This window comes from Oncorhynchus mykiss, chromosome 20, assembly GCF_057628025.1.
Source record: "Oncorhynchus mykiss isolate SJ-2025 chromosome 20, ASM5762802v1, whole genome shotgun sequence".
Classification (NCBI taxonomy): Eukaryota; Metazoa; Chordata; class Actinopteri; order Salmoniformes; family Salmonidae; genus Oncorhynchus; species Oncorhynchus mykiss.
This window is the reverse complement of record NC_143041.1, coordinates 16,670,115-16,691,046: the sequence shown is the minus strand read 5'-3', so window position 1 is coordinate 16,691,046 and position 20,932 is coordinate 16,670,115. Positions and strand designations below refer to the sequence as shown.

The following is a 20,932-nucleotide window of genomic DNA, read 5'->3' as shown; positions in this document are numbered from 1 at the left end:
GGGATTGTCTTGGCAACTTTGAAAAAAAATCTTCCAGGGACAGTGCTCTTCCAACAGACAACTCTCCCAATAAATCACACATTTGGGCAGGTGAGGCTTAAAAATGTGAGCAGGAACTGTGCTCTTGAAAAATGAATCCCCCCAAAAACATGGACAGAGGACACAATTTCAGACGCAGGTTGTTCAACTAATTATAGCTACAGCCATTCAGTGGGTGAAAGCTTGTAACACCAATGTTAGTTGTCATGGCTCATGCAAACTACTCAAACAAGCTAAATACACTCAATTGTGTGTCCAGTGGAGATATGTACATCAGGGCACAAATGAATAAGCCAGATGTTACTCATCCAGTTCCACCTATGCTTTGTGTCTGTGTCTGTGCAGACGTGCATGTCGGAACATTGTTAACGTGGGAGGCAACCCGTCTGCCGATAGAGACTACAAAGACAATGAACCATTAAATGGTTCAAAAAATAGAAGGCTGGGTCCATTCTGAAAATGTTTCACATTCCAAGAAACAAAAACTGCTTTCTCTCCAGGTTGCTATTGCTATGGATGTATATATTCTCGCCGAGACAGAGTGAACGTGCTTTGTTTATAGCCTATAGTTGTGTTTCCATTGACATCTATTGACATGTGTACCTGATCAATTCTATCAATTCTAAGTAAAAGTGATGACATCATGTCCAACCACAATGTTGCTGTATACAGACAGACTCCTAATAACACAGAAATCTAACAAACAACACTTCAAAGTTCGCGTGATTCCAGGTTGCAACGACAAGGATCAAAAGGTAACTATTTGATAATAGTAATACATATTTTTCACCAAAAATAAAGGACTAAATCCAGGAATTGAAAATGTGACATCTCTTATTTTATCAACGGAGGGTAAAGATGACATCAAATTCTGTGTGTGTGTGTGTTCATGTCAGACGGTTAGGAGTGGATCTGCAGTAGCAGTGCTGTACACACAGCAGGCTATAAAACAAAGCCAGTCTAACATTGTCAAGCTAGCTTGTCACCTCACTTAGCACAGTCAACTTCTCTGTCGAGCTATAAATGCTAGCCATTTGTGAGACGAGGGGGAGTTCCAAGCACTGAATTGGCCCATCATTTCCAGCCAGTGACAAATAATGTATGGTATTATTTTAACTTCCTTTGTCACACTTATGCCAGGCCTGTCATAGCGTTTCATAAGTCATTTGCGGTGTTCAAACAAGCATGTATCCTATTTAGGTTGAATAAAATCAGCCGGTGCACTTCCCGATGGAATGTACTAACGCACACGGTTCAGTCGGTGCACTTCCCGATGGAATGTACTAACGCACACGGTTCAGTCGGTGCACTTCCCGATGGAATGTACTAACGCACACGGTTCAGTCGGTGCACTTCCCGATGGAATGTACTAACGCACACGGTTCAGTCGGTGCACTTCCCGATGGAATGTACTAACGCACACGGTTCAGTCGGTGCACTTCCCGATGGAATGTACTAACGCACACGGTTCAGTCGGTGCACTTCCCGATGGAATGTACTAACGCACACGGTTCAGTCGGTGCACTTCCCGATGGAATGTACTAACGCACACGGTTCAGTCGGTGCACTTCCCGATGGAATGTACTAACGCACACGGTTCAGCCGGTGCACTTCCCGATGGAATGTAGTAAGGCACACGGTTCAGTCGGTGCACTTCCCGATGGAATGTAGTAAGGCACACGGTTCAGTCGGTGCACTTCCCGATGGAATGTAGTAAGGCACACGGTTCAGTCGGTGCACTTCCCGATGGAATGTAGTAAGGCACACGGTTCAGTCGGTGCACTTCCCGATGGAATGTACTAACGCACACGGTTCAGTCGGTGCACTTCCCGATGGAATGTACTAACGCACACGGTTCAGTCGGTGCACTTCCCGATGGAATGTACTAACGCACACGGTTCAGTCGGTGCACTTCCCGATGGAATGTACTAACGCACACGGTTCAGTCGGTGCACTTCCCGATGGAATGTACTAACGCACACGGTTCAGTCGGTGCACTTCCCGATGGAATGTACTAACGCACACGGTTCAGTCGGTGCACTTCCCGATGGAATGTACTAACGCACACGGTTCAGTCGGTGCACTTCCCGATGGAATGTACTAACGCACACGGTTCAGTCGGTGCACTTCCCGATGGAATGTACTAACGCACACGGTTCAGTCGGTGCACTTCCCGATGGAATGTAGTAAGGCACACGGTTCAGTCGGTGCACTTCCCGATGGAATGTAGTAAGGCACACGGTTCAGTCGGTGCACTTCCCGATGGAATGTACTAACGCACACGGTTCAGCCGGTGCACTTCCCGATGGAATGTAGTAAGGCACACGGTTCAGTCGGTGCACTTCCCGATGGAATGTAGTAAGGCACACGGTTCAGTCGGTGCACTTCCCGATGGAATGTAGTAAGGCACACGGTTCAGTCGGTGCACTTCCCGATGGAATGTAGTAAGGCACACGGTTCAGTCGGTGCACTTCCCGATGGAATGTACTAACGCACACGGTTCAGTCGGTGCACTTCCCGATGGAATGTACTAACGCACACGGTTCAGTCGGTGCACTTCCCGATGGAATGTACTAACGCACACGGTTCAGTCGGTGCACTTCCCGATGGAATGTACTAACGCACACGGTTCAGTCGGTGCACTTCCCGATGGAATGTACTAACGCACACGGTTCAGTCGGTGCACTTCCCGATGGAATGTACTAACGCACACGGTTCAGTCGGTGCACTTCCCGATGGAATGTACTAACGCACACGGTTCAGTCGGTGCACTTCCCGATGGAATGTACTAACGCACACGGTTCAGTCGGTGCACTTCCCGATGGAATGTACTAACGCACACGGTTCAGTCGGTGCACTTCCCGATGGAATGTACTAACGCACACGGTTCAGTCGGTGCACTTCCCGATGGAATGTAGTAAGGCACACGGTTCAGTCGGTGCACTTCCCGATGGAATGTAGTAAGGCACACGGTTCAGTCGGTGCACTTCCCGATGGAATGTAGTAAGGCACACGGTTCAGTCGGTGCACTTCCCGATGGAATGTAGTAAGGCACACGGTTCAGTCGGTGCACTTCCCGATGGAATGTACTAACGCACACGGTTCAGTCGGTGCACTTCCCGATGGAATGTAGTAAGGCACACGGTTCAGTCGGTGCACTTCCCGATGGAATGTACTAACGCACACGGTTCAGTCGGTGCACTTCCCGATGGAATGTAGTAAGGCACACGGTTCAGTCGGTGCACTTCCCGATGGAATGTACTAACGCACACGGTTCAGTCGGTGCACTTCCCGATGGAATGTAGTAAGGCACACGGTTCAGTCGGTGCACTTCCCGATGGAATGTACTAACGCACACGGTTCAGTCGGTGCACGCTCATCATACTACTCCATCAGAGGTCTTTATGCTCAAAGCCTTGGCACTTCAACTACCGACAATGTTGTTTTTGTCAATTAAATGTCACTCTAGAGAAGGAGGAGAGCTAAAGTCTATGAGCAGACCTGTGCTTTAAAAAAAAAATTGTAAAATGTAATCTTTTCTTGCACTGAAAGTGCTTTGAGATACGACTGAATTGTTCTTAGCAACTGAATTGTTCTTAGCAACTGATGTTCATACAGAAAAAAAATACATTGGAAAAAACGTTAAAATAAATCAAATCTTAATAAATTACCATGCTGAGGACGTCCCTCGAGGACCACTAAATAAGAGAGGGTGGTGGAATATCTCCCTCCTGACTAATGATGGCGCACAGCAATCCCAGGGCAATAAAAAGGAGGGCCTTATTTTCGAAAATGTGATGCAACGAGGACAAAGAAAGGAGGACACAGCCCAGTAGTTTATAGTGAGTAATTACCAAACAAATCAGGTTCAATAGTAACCGTCATGTGCCCAAGGAGTACCACAGGCTGATGAAACATTACATAGGGGGAGTTTATCTCTCTATAGATGAATTCAACCGTATGTTCATATTCTTAAATAAACATCTCTATAACCAGTGGGATGAGGACAGATTCCCGGAGGGCAAGGATCTAATGCTATTCGGTGGAGAGCAACGCTAGAGCAATGTCTTTAGAGACAGAAGCATGTCTCAGTGAGAGCTGTTTGGGAGATGTGAGAAGTGCTTAGAGAGATGTTAGTCCCTCCTACTCTGTATCTACTGTAGCTGGAATAATAGCCTCACACCACCCCCATGTTTAAATTGGTTGTCAGGACCCAACCTGGCAACTCTCCCAGATGGCTATTCCAGACCCCAAACTGTTACGCTGAACACTAACAGTCAAATGTATCCAGCCGCTAGCCGTAAATGTAGTCTCTCTACACTGGCCCCTGAGTTCAAACGGATAATATTTCCAACAGACCGTGGAGCCTCGGGCAGTTGTTTAAGAGAGCTTGTCTTAAATCCACGATTAGGTACAGGTATTCAACCCAGCCATTTCCTCATGAAGAAGGTTTATGAATGCTGCTTTCCTCAAATTAAGTCACATTTTTTAAAAAGGCAGTCAGAAGAGTGCATTTCTACCTAGAAATATACACTAATTCTCGAACAATCCTGTGTGGAGTTTTAGGAAAAGGCATGGTCTTATCGGAGGGTAAAAAAATCAATCCTGCATCCACAGATTCCCTACTCAAATGGATTAGATTGGATTTTTAGCCCATACTTTTTAATTGCATGTCATCCATTAACTTCAAAGTGGCGTTGACAAGAGTTCCAAGACTTTGCCGAATCCGTAAGCCCCCCCTCACAGCCCCATGCCTTGTACTCATTAGACACTCGGTCGCCTTATCCTGCTCTCTCCTCTTTCTCATGTAGCCTAGTACTGCCCATCACATTTCTTCCTCGATGTTTCTTGCTTTGAGAAGAATTAGAACTCAAATGTTAAAGACTACTTGTAGGAATCAACCCAACTTAGGGATGATGCCATCTCCACCTCTGATCCTGTATCCACCATGAGGCTATGTACTGTAACTATCTGTGTGGTATCATTTTTGTTACGGTGTCAATTTTATACGTTGTCACCTTGACGCTAGAGAGTGGCCAAAAACCTTGACTAATCCTGAGTCTATTTCCCAGCTTGGTTTCATGAAACAGGATGTACAAGTGTACAGAACACCCACAGAGAAATATCACAACAAAAATGCCAGAGAGGACTGATTTTAGAATAAAAAAAAAGTAGGACTCTGAAGGAGTTATCTTAAATGTTCTCGACTGCAATATGTTGGCTGTTTCCAAAAGACTAGCCTGTTTGCACTGCCTCTGACAGTTGGATGCCGTGGTGAGAGATAAGGCATCAACCAGTAGATAAACTCTATCTACCTCGCTTTGCCTCAACTCCTAGGTCTTCGGTATTTTACTCTTGCTCAGCTGAAGACGGGATATGAGGAGTCTGAAGAGATATTTCTGGAGAAGTGACTCACACTTATTAATATTTTAGTATTATTAAATGATAGACATGAATGATTGGTATCCTACTGTATTATTAACACCATGTTAAAGATAGTAAATCACCAGATAAATATGTTTGGTACTGTCAGCTTGACCGCATCGAAATTCTTCATGTGCCCACTGAACAGATTTCAAAACGGTCATTAGTCATTCATATAACCCATGAACTTGTCGACTGGGGCCCTAAACTGGTCTGATAGACACCTTTCATGTTACAGTTTTAGTCAGAGTACTGGTAGCTGTAGGGGTAGTGGAAGTAACAGTAGCAATGGTATTAGTGGTAATATAAATGGTGGTGGTGGTGGTGGTGGTACCAGAAGTAGTAGAAGTCAGAGTGAGTAAGCTAAGGAGGCCTTGCACTAAACGTCAGTGGAAAACACACTTCCTGAAAGAGCAGGTAAGACGCTTTTCCCCTCAACGATGCAATAAAATAGGGGCGATCTTCTCAGTCAAGCCTCCCTGCACTTGAATTGGAACACAGTGACAATGCCTTGACATTAGTAATATTACAGCACCACCCACCCCTACACACTTTTCCATTTCACAATTTATACTTTAAAGCACTCTGATTTTGTGCTTACACCCTGAGTTCCTCCCACGGCCATTACTGAACTTAATCATGCTATTTAATATGGTGCACATAAGAAAAACACAACCTCTGTCTTGCACATTTATTATCCAAGCTGGAGGGAAAAAAAGAAAGCACAGTTGTAGGATCTTAATTTGACACGTATTGTTGCAGCAGAATTATCCTGCAGCAACAGGATATGAACAATTAGTACATAACGTTGCTTGATCGGTGGTTAGGCTATTAGCTGGACAAAATTACACTACGTGAAAAGTGCAATACTGCTCATAGAACTGTGCGTTAGGGCAGGGTTTCAGTGAATTTATCTAAATCACGAAGCACATCTGCATTTCCTGGGCTGCTGGAAAATTCTCAGCAACAACAGAGTGGTCAAATTAAGATCCTATGTATGTAATGAAAAACAGAAACGTGGCTCTAGATCTGGGAGCGACAAGACAATAAAAGCCTCTATCTTCATGGCCCTAATGTTGAGATACAGTATAAACACCTGTAACGATGAAGACATCATTCTGTATGTGTTCTCTTATGGTCATCTAGTAGTCAAACCAGCAGCATTTATGGATTAAGCATTGATCTGTTATGGATATCAGCATCATCCTTTGAGCCTTAAACAATGAGTGTATGATTGTAATGCGATGCATTTATCTTGCATTGCTCATGTTCGAAGCCTCCAAATAATTGCAAGTCCAAATGCATCCACATAAAACTCAAGACGGGAAGCAAAACAGAAGTATAGGGCACATCTTAAACGTTATCGGGGACGCTGCCAGCCCTTGAGAGCGAGATTGAACACGTGAGCAACTTTGAGGACCAGTTTTTTTTTTAAAGGTCAAGAACGTAGCTAACTAGAATGGTTAGTGAGCCGAGTCCGGGTGCAGCAGGGATGGGATACAGTATCACCTGGCGAGATTGAACTACATTGCAGTGAGTGGATTAGCCTACCAGAAGGTGCCTGCGGAGACACAGTCGCGTGGCACAACATGCTTATGGAGAATTCCATTCTCCAGTAGATTGCCTTCCACATCCCTCCTGGGCAGTGGAAAGGAACCGGCGAGCGACAGGGAGGGGAAACTAGGGTGACGATTGTGCTTTGTTTGCATACCCTGGACATGTTGATTAAATCCATGGGTGATTTGTGACTGAGAGACACCAAATTCAGCAACAACATTAATTGGCTTGACTCTCGGTAATTAAATCTATATTTTAATTCTGACGATGTCAAACAATGAAATAATTGAAAACTAATGAATTAATATAAGGACGTAATTCCCCTCGTTCAATCTGTGCACATTTTTTTTCCAATTAAAACATTTCCTAAACACCTTCTGTGTGCAATTAGAGCCAACGCAAAGTTTGATAATCACATAATCATGGAGCCAAGAAAGATGTCCACCTCACACATGTTTAACAAATGGCCATATCTAAGGTCATTGTATGGCCAAGTAAGGTAGACGATGGAGAGAACGAGATAGGAATTACAACGAGCACAGATCCTATCTCGTCTCTATGATTGAGTAGCAGTCAATACATTTCTGCACCATACATTAGAAGTCAAAAGGTAGGCTTGCCGGCCGCAGTTTGAGATAAAACGGAAATACGTTATAGCTTTCCTGTCTTTCCTTTGACACATTCACCATCGCAAGCTGTAAGAAGATAAATTCATTAAATATTTACATTCAACATCCACAAAAATCTCTATTACAAATCCTCAACAGAGATCACATCAGTAGATTCAACAATGTTGATGGAAGAACAGTGTGTGTGTGTGTTTGTGTGTGTGTGTGAGAAAGAAAGAGTCTGAGTTATTGTAGGCTACAGTAGGAAATCTGTTTCCGTTTTGTTTTTTCACAAATTTTGTTGTCTCCGTTTTGTTTTTCCAGGCTTCCTTTCCCCCCCCCCCAATAATATCAGGTTTTCACGCTAAAACTTTTTAATAGAAACAACAACAACAACATTTGATGTTGTAAGTCCACAACAACGCTTAAACCACATCAGGAGACCACTTTTGAGGTCTCGGGAAAAATGTACAAAATTAGAATTTTGGGGTGTAGTTACCCTTTAATGCAATTGTGCACCAGCAAGAGACAATTGTTTGGTTGGAGGTTTCTGTAGCGCTCATGTGACTGTAGAGTTTGCAAAACAAAATGGCCACTGGATAGATGCAAGTAATCATGATACTGGATCACTCTGCCAGGTAGGCATAGGTTACTTTGTAGTGAACATTTCATTTAGAAGGTTTTTGGGAAAGCCGTTCCATCTCTAACAGAGAAGAAGAGATTAACATCCTCTCTAATGGCTACACAAAGTGTAGACATGCGCACGCCTCGCACACACAGACAGGGGCATTCCTGTGCCATTTCAGAAATATGCAGGAAGTGAATCACTGACAATTTTTGTTCATGTCATATGATTAACTTGAGCAAATTGAGCAAAAAATACATTTCTAATAAAGTTCAATACATTTAGTTGAAATCCTTAATTAAAAATATATAGATATTTTCCCCCTTTTTCTTCCCAATTTCATGATATCCTACTGCAATCCAATTACAATCTTGTCTCATCGCTGCAACTCCCCAACGGGCTCGGGAGAGGTGAAGGTCAAGTCACACTTCATAGACTTGACCCATCAAACTGCGTCACCTGCCAGCTTAACCCGAAAGCCAACTGCACCAATGGGTCAGAGCAAACACCATTCAACTGACGGCCAAGTCAGCTTGCAGGCGCCCGGTACGCCACAAGGAGTCACTAGAGCCAAGTAAAGCCCTCCAGGCCAAACCCTCCCCTAACCCGGATGACGCTGGGCCAAATTGTGCGCCACCCTATGGGACTCCAGGTCACGGCCAGTTGTGATACAGCCTGGGAACGAAACCAGGCCTGTAGTGACGCCTCATGGATTAAGCATTGCGATGCAGTGCCTTAGACCCCTGCGCCACTCCAGAGGCGTTCAATTCCACTCCATTCGTGTTCTCCACAACGCAGATTTTATAGGGCCCGATGTAGCAATACTGTTGTTAGCCTGTCTATGCTCTTACAGACTGCAAACATCCTGTGTATGCGACGTACTTCCTTGGTTTGCAGAGTCTTCTAGAGATTACGCAGCACAGTATGGTACCTTGTGAGCAGAGCGATATGGGAGCAGATTTTTAGACTTCATACTAACAAGATATTCATCAGTCAGACTTTGCAGATGGGACCTCCTTTGCTATGCAGCATATTCTCTCTCTTTGCCTCTCAACCACCTAGACTGACACATACGCCATGGTACTCTAAAGGAATATTCCGTCCCAAATCAACGTCTCTTGACAGTATAGCTTACCTCAAAAAGAGGTCTAAAGTAGAACTGAGTCCCCCATTTGGATCTCAAATCCCCGAAGACCTGGAAAGATTGGCAGCAGCTAATTGTATAAAATAACACGGTGCCAGTCTTTCCAAATCATGTGGGATTAAGATGAAATGCATAACGCATATAATAGGATCTACACAACAGATGGCGTGGACCACAGACTCAGCTTGGGGTAGTAAAAATGTCGGACAAACTTTTATTCGGAGGGCAAAGTATTACTTCGCCTGCCATATGGACATGCGGTATTGAGTTTGTCTATGTGGTCTCTTGGCTAGTTGTGTATATACTGTACATCTTGCCCACTACACCCCACACATGCCAACCTATTTGAAGACAAAAACATAAAGCAGGGACCAATGCTTCTTCTTACAATGAACAATGCACCTGTTCCAACTGTAAATATAGAGTTGGCTAATCAATTTACATTCATGAGCATTGATTACTAAAAAGATAAACTTCCCAATGTTTCGACTTCATATGCATCATCTCCAGCACCACCCAAACATCAACATATGTGAAAATGGTGTGTTTCTATGTTTTGTAGTAAAAAAAATAGAGGAAGATAAGTGCTTCCAATGACATCATTGGTGTGCATCGTATGAATTTGACCAATTGTGAGTAGACATTGTCTACTAATTGGTTGATGATGTCAGTGGAAACACTATTCTTTCTCTATCTTTTTTTACTACAAAACATAAAAACACACCATTTTCACATATGTAGATGTTGGGGTGGTGCTGGAGATTATGAAGTCTAAAAATGTTGAGACCTTCTTAGATACATTTGCAATGGATTTTCCAGGGCTCTCAGTACAGAGCAATTTGTTTCTAAATCCAAGAGCGAGCATAGAAGTGAATTAAGCTATAGCCATGTTGGGGCATACATCAGTACATATTGGATAAATGCAAACAAGTATTTAGTCAGCCACCAATTGTGCAAGTTCTCCCACTTAAAAAGATGAGAGAGGCCTGTAATCTTCATCATAGGTACACTTCAACTATGACACACAAAATGAGAAAAAAAAAATCCAGAAAATCACACTGTAGGATTTTTAATGAATTTATTTGCAAATTATGGTGATGCCCGAAAATGTTGTTTGATGCAAGAAACCACTTTACAAAATAAAATGTATTATTATTCCCATACCATTATTACAGAGAATCAGACAAGCTATGCTACCCTCTGCCTATTGGCTACTTAGCTTATTCACTGCCCCTTTAAGACATGAAAAAAAACTCTTTACCTGACTCGCATTTGTGCTGCTGTAGGAAGCAACCACTCCCCCATTGTTGACTAGAAATTAGCTATAACTGGGCTAATACCTCGCAAAGAATATGAACACGTGCACCGGCGGCTACACGCAGCTCTCGCTCTGATCTCAAAACAAGCGCATCTACTTGCGACCGCTCATGGTGTAAACAATGTCCAATTCAAAGTGAATATCCAAATATGGCAATGGCTATTTGCATATAGGTCTACTGCAGCTCTGATTGGTTATGGTGCACCGGTCTGAGTCGTGCCTGTCAATGCAATATAATCCTACTCCATTGCGCTATTCCTACAAGAAAATCTCTTGCAGTTAGATTTGTTTCTGTGTGTTAAATTGAAAGTGGCTAATATTGCGTTTATTCAATCACAATTTCCACAGAGCAAAATGTTGATAGTGTTAACTAAAGGAGAATACTCTTAAAGTTGAGTGATGTTCAATCTTGTGCATCTCTGCAAGGGCTGATATTTTTTCTGCATGGCAGACCAAGGGGAGCTTAGACAGAACATTGGTTAACACCCCTACTCTTATGATAAGTGCCATAGGATCTTCACTGGCCACAGAGAATTGGAACACCTCATTAACGTCCCATCCAAAAGACAGCACCCTACACAGGGCAATGTCCCCAATCACTGCCCTGGGGCATTGAGAGGAAAAAGTGCCTCCTACTGGCCGTCCCAAACCCCTTCTAGCAGCATCTGGTCTCCCATCCAGAACCAACACTGCTTATCTTCAGAGGCAAGGCAACAATTGGATGCAGGTTAGTATACTTCTGGCAGAGAGGTTTGGAACTCTCTTTCTTATTGGCCTATTAACTAATTTAACACCTTGTGATGTCACCAGGCAGGCCAAAATTCCATCCCACCAAAACAGGCTGAAAGTTCAGGCTGTCTTTTCAAAGAGCTCTTACACTAAAAAGGCATTATCATCATTTTCTAAATTTCACAGTATTAATCCAACTTCATAGCGTGGAAGTATATATAAAACACAGAAAAATCTCGTTTTTGACTGCTCTGGGTATTTCAATGTTTTATGATGACATCGAAATGAAGCACTGTATCGTAAATGTCACCTCAATGTAGCTTTGACATGTTATACCTGGATACAGTGCCTTCATAAAGTATTCACACCCCTTGACTTTTTCCACATTTTGTTGTGTTACAGCCTGAATTTTAAATGGGTTCAATTTATATGTTGCAACACTGGCCTACTCACAATACTCCGTAATGTCAAAGTGGAATTATGTTTTTAAAAATGTTGACTAATGAATTAAAAATTTAAATCTGAAAACCCTTTGTTATGGCAAGCCTAAATAAGTACAGGAATAAAAATGTGCTTAACAAGTCACATAATAAGTTGCATGGACTAACTCTGTGTGCAATAATAGTGTTTAACATGATTTTTGAATGACTAGCTCCTCTCTGTACCCCACATATACAATAATCTGTAAGGTCCCTCAGTCGAGCAGTGAATTTCAAACACAGATTCAACAACAAAGACGAGGGAGGTTTTCCAATGCCTCGCGAAGAAGGGCACCTATTGGTAGATGGGTAAAAAAAAAGCTGCCATTAAATCTAAATCAAATGTAATTGGTCACATACTCGTGGTTAGCAGATGTTAATACAAGTGTAGCAAAATTATTGTGCTTCTAGTTCAGCCTATGCAGTAAAATCTAACAAATTCACAACTACCTTATACACACAAATAGATGAGTAATGTAGGATATGTAAACATTATTATAGTGCCGTTATTAAAAGTGACTAATAATAGTTTATTTAAGTGGCTAGAGATTTGAGGCTGTATGTTGGCAGCAGCCTCTCTATCTTAGTGATGGCTGATTAACAGTCTGATTGCCTTGGGATAGAAGCTGTCTTTCAGACTATCGGTCCCAGCTTTGATGCACCTGTACTGACCTCGCCCTCTAGATGATAGCTGGGTGAACAGCCAGTGGCTCAGGTGGTTGTTGTCCTTGATGATCTTTTTGGCCTTCCTTTGACACCGGGTGCTATAGGTGTCCTGGAGGGCAGGTAGTTTGTCCCTGGTGATGCGTTGTGCAGACTGCACTACCCTCTGGAGAGCCTTGTGGTTGAGGGCGGTGTAATTGCCGTACCAGGTAGTGATACATCCCAACAGGACGCTCTCGATTGTGCATCTCTAAAAGTTTGTGAGTGTTTTTGATGACAAGCCAAATTTCTTCAGCCTCCTGAGGTTGAAGAGGCGCTGCTGCGCCTTCTTCACCATGTTGTCTGTGTGGGCGGACCATTTCAGTTTGTCCGTGATGTGTATGCCGAGGAACTTAAAACTTTCCACCTTCTCTACCACTGTCCCGTCGAGGTGGGTGCTCCCCTTGCTGTTTCCTGAAGTCCACAATCATCTCCTTTGTTTTGTTGACATTTTAGTGAGAGGTTATTTTTCTGATACCACACTCCGAGGGCCCTCACCTCCTCCCTTTAGGCTGTCTCGTTGTTGTTGGTAATCACTGTTGTGTCGTCTGCAAACTCGATGATTGAGTTGGAAGAGTTCCTGGCCACGCAGTCATGGGTGAACAGGGAGTACAGGAGAGGGCTGAGAACGCACCCTTGTGGGACCCCAGTGTTGAGGATCAGCGGGGTGGAGGTGTTGTTTCCTACCTTCACCACCTGGGGGCGGTACATCAGAAAGTCCAGGACCCAGTTGCTCGGGGCGGGGTCGAGACTCAGGGTCTCGAGCTTAATGATGAGTTTGGAGGGTACTATGGTGTTAAATGTTGCGCTGTAGTCAATGAACAGCATTCTTACATAGGTATTCCTCTTGTTCAGATCGGATAGGGCAGTGTGACGGCGATTACATAGTCAGTGGACCTATTTGGCCGGTAAGCAAATTGGAGTGGGTCTAGGATATCAGTTAGGGTGGAGGTGATATGATCCTTGACTAGCCTCTCAATGAAACTCTTGATGACAGAAGTGAGTGCAATGGGGCGATAGTCATTTAGTTAAGTTACCTTAGCATACTTGGGAACAGAAACAATGGTGGCCATCTTGCAACATGTGGGGACAACAGCCTGGGATGGGGATTGGCCAGCTGGTCTGCACATGCTCTGAGGACGCGGCTAGGAATGCCGTCTGGGCCGGCAGCCTTGCGAGGGTTAACACGTTTAAATGTTTTACTCACGTTGGCCACGGAGAAGGAGAGCCCACAGGCTTTAGTAGTGGGCCGTGTCAGTGGCACTGTATTGTCCCCAAAGCAAGCAAAGAAGTTCTTTAATTTGTCTGGGAGCAAGACCGTGTCCTCGACGGGGCTGGTTTTCTTTTTATAATCCGTGATTGACTGTAGACCCTGCCACATACGTCTCGTGGTTGAGCCGTTGAAAAGTGACTCTACTTTGTCTCTATACTGACGCTTTGCTTGTTTGATTGCCTTGCCGAGGGAATAGCTGCACTGTTTGTATTCCGTCGTGTTCCCGGTTGCTTTGCCATGATTAAAAGCGGTGGTTCGCGCTTTCAGTTTCGTGCGAATGCTGCCATCAATCCACGGTTTCTGGTTAGGAAAGGTTATAATGGTAACAGAGGGAACGACATCGCCGATGCATTTGCTAATAAACTCGCTCAGCGTATACGTCAATGTTATTGTCTGAGGCTATCCGGAACATATCCCAGTCTACGTGATCAAAGCAATCTTGAATCATGGAATCCGATTGGTCAGACCAGTGCTGTATCGACCTGAGCACGGGCGTTTCCTGTTTTAGTTTCTGTCTATAGGCTGGGAGCAACAAAATGGAGTCGTGGTCAGATTTGCCGAAGACGGGGCGGGGGGGGGGGGGGGGGGGGGGGGCTTTGTATGCAACACGGAAGCTTGAGTAGCAATGATCCAGAAAGCTACCAGCTCTTGTCGTGCATACGATATGCTGAGAGAATTTAGAAAGTATGGTTCTTAGGTTTGCTTTGTTAAAATCCCCAGCTACAATAAATGCATCCTCAGGATGTATGGTTTCCAGTTTACATAGAGTCCAGTGATGTTCTTTCAGGACCGATGAGGAATCTGCTTAGGGGGGATATGAATGGCTGTGACTATAATCAACAAGATATCCCTTTGAGCAGAATGAAGCTATTAATTACATTTTGGATGGTGTATGATTACACCCAGTCACTACAAAGATACAGGTGTCCTTCCCAACTCAGTTGCCGGATAGGAAGGAAACCGCTCAGGGATTTCACCATGAGTTTAATGGCTGTGGTAGGATAAAACTTAGGATGGATCAACAACATTGTAGTTCCTCCTCAATACTAACCTAAATGACAGATTGAAAAGAAGGAATCCTCTACACAATAAAACATATTCCAAAACCTGCATCCTGTTTGCAATAAGGCACTAAAGTAAAACAGCAAAAAATGTGGCAAAGAAATGAACTTGTAATTGCTGCCAAAGGTGATTCTAACAGGGGGGTGAATACTTATTTAAATGAGATACTTCTGTATTTCGTTTTCAAGAAATTTGCTACAAATTCTAAAAACATGTTTTCACTTTGTCATTATTGGGTATTGTGTGTAGTTGGGTGAGATTAAAAAAAAATTGAATTCATTTTGAATTCAGGCTGTAACACAACAAAATGTGGAATAGGTCAAGGCGTGTGAATACTTTCTGAAGGCACTGTATATTGACGACAACGATTTGAGTGGTTGATAGAACATATTAATTTGCTAGGATGCATAAGCCTTGAGATGTTTTAGTTTGTACACTGAACAAAAATATAAACACAACATGCAACAATTTCAAAGATTTTACTGAGTTTAGAGTTCATTTAAGGAAATCAGTCAATTGAAATGAATTCATTAGGCCCTAATCTATGGATTTCGCATGACTGGGAATACAGATATGAATCTATTGGATCGAAAAAACAGTCAGCATCTGTTGTGACCACCATTTGCCTCATGCAGCGAGGCACATTTAATTTGCATAGAGTTGATCAGGCTGTTGATTGTGGCAGGTGGAATGTTGTCCCACTCTTCTTCGATGGCTGTGCAAATTTGCTGGATATTTGCGGGAACTGGAACACGATGTCGTACACGTTGATCCAGGTCCGTAGCTTATGCCTGCCCAAATCATTACTCCACCGCCACCATGGGGCACTCTGTTCACAACATTTCATCATCAAACCGCTTGCCCAAATGGTGCCATATACGCTGTCTGCCATCTGCCCTGTACAGTTGAGACTAGGATTCATCTGTGAGGTGCACACTTCTCCAGCATGCCAGTGGGCATCGAAGGTAAGCACTTGCCCCACTGAAGTTGTTTACGATGCCAAACTGCAGTCAGGTCAAGAACCTGGTGAGGACGATGAGCATGCAGATGAGCTTCCCTGAGACGTTTTCTGACAGTTTGTGCAGAAATTCTTTGATTGTGCAAACCCACAGTTTCAGCAGCTGTCTGGGTGGCTGGTCTCAGACAATCTTGCAGTTGAAGTCCTGGGCTGGCGGGGTTACACATGGTCTGCGGTTGTTAGGCTGGTTAGACGTCCAACTTTATTTTAGAGAATTTGGCTGTACGTGGCTTATGGTAGAGAAATGAACATGAAGTTATCTGGCAACAGCTCTGATGGACATTCCTACAGTCAGCATGCCAACTGCACACTGCTTCAAAACTTGAGATATCTATGGCATTGTGTTGTTTGACAAAACTGCATATTTTAGGGTGGCCTTTTATTGTCCCCAGCACAAGGTGCAGCTGTGTACTGATCATGCTGTTTAATCAGCTTCTTGATATGCCAAACCTATCAGGTGGATGGACTATCTTGGCAAAGGAGAAATGCTCACTAACAGGGATGTAAATACATTTGTGCACAATATTTTAGAGAAATAACCTTCTGTGCATATGGAACCTTTCTGGGATCTTTTATTTCAGCTCATGAAACCTGGGACCAACACTTTACATGTTGCGTTTATATTTTTGATCATTATATATACAGTATGTCAAACTTCACGCACTCTGCATTGCATGGCTGCTGTGCCCTGGAAAATCAAAATTGGTCACACAAGCCCACATCTCCTCCACAGAGGGAGTAGATTAGTGACACACACACACACACACACATATTTTTGAAAAGGGGCTAGATGAAAACATTTCATTTATTTCCTTTCTAGATTACCTAGATTTGATTTAACATGTGCTTTGGCATGAAAATATGTTTAAATGTTGTGGGCAACAGACTGTTTTAATTTAGCTGACCATATGATAGATAACCTATTTGTATATTGTACAGTACCATGGGCCCATGGCTATGTAAAACATCTGCAACATTGTGCTTGTTCAAATAAAGGTTAGATGTGACATGTGCGAGACCCCCTTAGCTTCTTGAATCTCAATAATACTGTATGTGTCAAACAAGGGCAACCTTGCTCCCACAAGTGAAAGGCTTTTGACCTCTGTAATCAGCCTTGCCTCCATCCAGGTCAGGCTCAGCGTACTGTGGTATTTGTGATGCAGATACCTGTTTGCCATTCATTTACCAAACCATAATCAGAAGCAGAGACAAGCCAATTCAATTAATATTTCAGAACAGACCAGAGAATCCCTAGCCTAGGTACCAGTCTGCTTAGCTGACATTCCACTCTTGTATGTTGCCAAGCACAATACAATAGTCACGCAGTGACTGTGTGTGTGGGTGTGTGTTTTAGAATCTAAATCATCTGAACCCTGTTGAACAAAAATACATTCAATCAATGACCCACTTTAGTGTCTTTGGCAGTGTGTTGGATGGCCTTGCCATTTCAGGAAAATAGTTATTGTGAAATCCTTCAGTCCAGAAGGCTACTTGTGGAGTGGTTGTATCAATGTAAAGCCCATTCGATATCAAATTCACAAAATATCAAAGCAAACTATAAACAGGCTATAACTTGATACCAAAGTAGAAGACTAGGACTCAGGCAAAACTATCCTCAATGGGTTTCACAACACACTACACTTCATGAGATATCTGAAGATTCAAGTGGACCTTAAATGAGCAAAGTCACTGAGGGGAAAAAAAGAGAGAGGGAGAAAATAGGTATCTTTAGGTTTCATAAGGGCTGACAACCTCTCACTAGGCTTATCTATGCACATTGCTCTCCTTGTTCGCCTACTGTGATCAAAATAATATATTAGCCGAGGGATGAATCAAATAAAATGCATTGCATGAAATGACATATGCCTATATAGCCTACTGAATATTACATTTCAACAGGCTGCATCGCCACCGATGTCGCTAAAAAACAAGGAAAGGAAACGAACTTACCTTCCTACAGCGCTTTCAAAATAGAATATAAGTTTCCTCCGTAAACCAAGCAACGCCTGTGACGGACTCGGGCAAAATTAGGGAAAGCATGAATGGATTGATATTCCTACACTTTTGACGCTCCGACAATTTCTTAAGATGCTGTGCCGGGAGACGAGATCAACGCCCGTCCACCGCACTGGGCGAATCTCGCTTCCTCCAGAGCACTTGCAAAGTTTTCCCTCTGCGTCTACCAGCGAGCAGTGACCGCCTTCTCTGCTTTTACACCGAAGGTTTCAGTCCTCATGGAGACAGAAAAGAGGTGAATGATACTTGATGTTGTTCTCTATTCCTGACAGTTGACCGAAAGACGGAGCTAGTACTAAATGCGCCGGTATGGGAGAGAGAGAGAGAGACCCAAAGGATATCTTGCCACTAAATAATTTCCTTGAACTCCAGCGCCACCCTCAGAGGTAAGAATTTTAACAAGTCAAGTGGAGTAAAAATGAAAACAACCAATACACATAGGTGGGGTGATTCTGTGAGATATTAATGAGTGTGTTATTCCAATCTGGAATAGAATGCTAACTAAACCTTCAGCATACCAAAATGTCATTATCTTAAACCAGTGTTGTAAAGTACTTTTAAGTAAAAAAAATACTTTCAAGTACTATACTTAAGTCATTTTTGGGGGTATCTGTGCTTTACTATTTATATTTTGACAACTTCACTACATTCCTTTTACCTTGTGCATTTTCCTTGACACCCAAAAGTACTCATTGCATTTTGAATACTTCGCAGGACAGGAAAATAGTCAAATTCAAGTGCTTATCAACCAAACATCCCTGGTAATCTCTACTGCCTCTGATCTGGCGGACTCACTAAACACACGTGCTCCGTGCCCGTGGCTTTCCGTAAATAAAATGTAAAAAACAACGATCTGGTTGGTTTAATATAAGGAATTTGAAACTATTTATATTTTTACTTTTGATACTTAAGTATATTTTAAACCAAATACTTTTAGACTTTCACTCAAGTAGAATTTTACTGGGTGACTTTTACTTTTACTTGAGTCACTGTCTAAAACGGAGGAAATTAGCCTAGAAAGTATTTGTGAACAAATGTCATGGCACGCAAAACGATATTTGTTTTTTAGTCAATGACAACCTTCTGCTCCATGTATTAGATGTCAAGGGTGCATGAGGTAAACCGCTATCTGAAACCTTCCATCTGTCAGGCATTAGCGGGTGGCATGTCTAATGACATGATCCAAGGCTGAGGAGGAGGGGTCGCAGGATGCCGAGACAGTAAATTGGCTCAGACGAGGAGGATAAACATTTTAGTTTTACAGTTTACAATCTACACCTCAAGCTATTTGATCTAAGGTTACTATGTTTTGATGATGACGATGATCATGATGATTATGATGATGAAGAATCTTAGTGAGTGGGCCTTATGTCCTAGTCATATCTTTATCCCGCGAGTTCAACAAAAATCTAAAAATCAGTTTCACCAGAAGGTATTTACTTTGAATGTTGCAGTGCCATGGACAACAGCCAGCTTATAAATGGTTAGTCCTTGGAGACAAGGGACATGTAAGGTTAACCATAGAGAACCATCAGTTTGTCAAGGCATTCCTTTTCTTTTTTTGGTGAAAATGCCTTAGTATAATGCACAAATTCTGGCTAATAAGCTGCACAGCTTCTCCTCAAACCAATAATCAAGGCGAACAATAGGTACGACGACCCTGTAAAGATTTCAAGGGTGCCGAAGGTGTGACCATTCCACAAACAAAACACATTGTCACAAATGTTACAGTGCGTCATGTTTGAGCCAAGCTCAAGAAAAGTGAAAATGAAACCTCTGAATCCTATTGGGAAAGAGTTTGTTATAATTCTCCTTGTAAGGCGGTGGCAGTCTCCCACAACAGATGGCACAAACAGCCTCTAGCATTATCCCGTCTGTAGCTCCACACCAAATTGGATGACGAGATTGCCCAACGTTTCCAGTCCACAACTGTATGTCAAGAGCTGAACTAATGTGATTGTCCTTTATGCAACAAGTAAATATCCCCATGCTTGTTCTTTCCATTTTGAATATGAGTAACAATAAGAAAAGATATAGATACAGACACAACAGGGACGCTATATAGACGTCTGATGACGCAAGGTGTCCCACCCTCGGTCATAAGTAATGAGTGATTAATAGTGCTTATACAACTATTACGATGTCATCCGCTGATCAATGATCTGCATGCCAATCGATGGCTGAGGGGGTCTATGGTCTATGGTAAGATAATAGTGAAGACATAAAAACTATGAAATGACACATATGGAATCACGTAGTAACCCAAAAAGTGTTTAACAAATCAAAATATATTTTAGATTCTTCAACGTAGCCTTGAATAGAGAGACTAAAAAGCTTGTGACAGTGACGCACGGCCTAGGTTTATTTGAAACACCGCCATCTCCTGGCAGCATTTACCGGCCAGATTCAGAATCTTGAAAACGCATTAGGAAAAAAAAGCTAGAAAACTCTATTCGATTATATTTTTTTGTACAGTGTTTTTTATTTTTTTTATTTGAGTTGCTTTTGGAGTCAAAGATAGTTTTAGTTTTTCAAAAAGGGTTTCTTAATTATTTGATTTCAGTTTAGTTTATTTCATTTTATTCATGATTAGTTTTAGTTTACTATAATAACCTTGGTGCTCATACACCCACTAGACCTCTCGCTAAAGTTGTGCTGGTTTTGTATTCAACAGGAAGAGTCTACTTGGCAGTTCATAAAAATATTTTTTTGGGGACAGGTGGCATACACAAGAATGTGCCAAAAGCTCGAGCGTTTGTTCCCACACCCTGCTCCTTCCTATCATGAGCCTACAAATGACTAAACAAATGCATATGTGAAAAGAGTAACATTTCTTCTTCATAATAGTTAGATTCAAGACCAAACTTTTAGTATGACTGCTGTCAACAATGGTTTGTTAAGCTTGTTGTTTTCTGAAACTGAGATGAATGCAAATTGC

At 42.7% G+C, this 20,932-nt stretch overlaps 1 protein-coding gene across 2 annotated transcripts in view; it reads right to left on the bottom strand.

Annotated features, from left to right (window-relative positions):
• pcdh15b (protocadherin-related 15b) overlaps window positions 1-18,326 on the bottom strand; it is a 213,781-nt gene extending 195,455 nt beyond the window's left edge. Inside the window, exon 1 of one of the 2 annotated variants that reach the window (XM_090212388.1) lies at window positions 17,929-18,326. The gene's annotated coding sequence lies outside the window, so the exon portion shown is untranslated. The remainder of the gene's footprint in view (window positions 1-17,928) is intronic. The other variant, XM_036955811.2, reaches the window with a different exon arrangement.
• Between the last annotated feature and the right edge of the window lie 2,606 nt (window positions 18,327-20,932).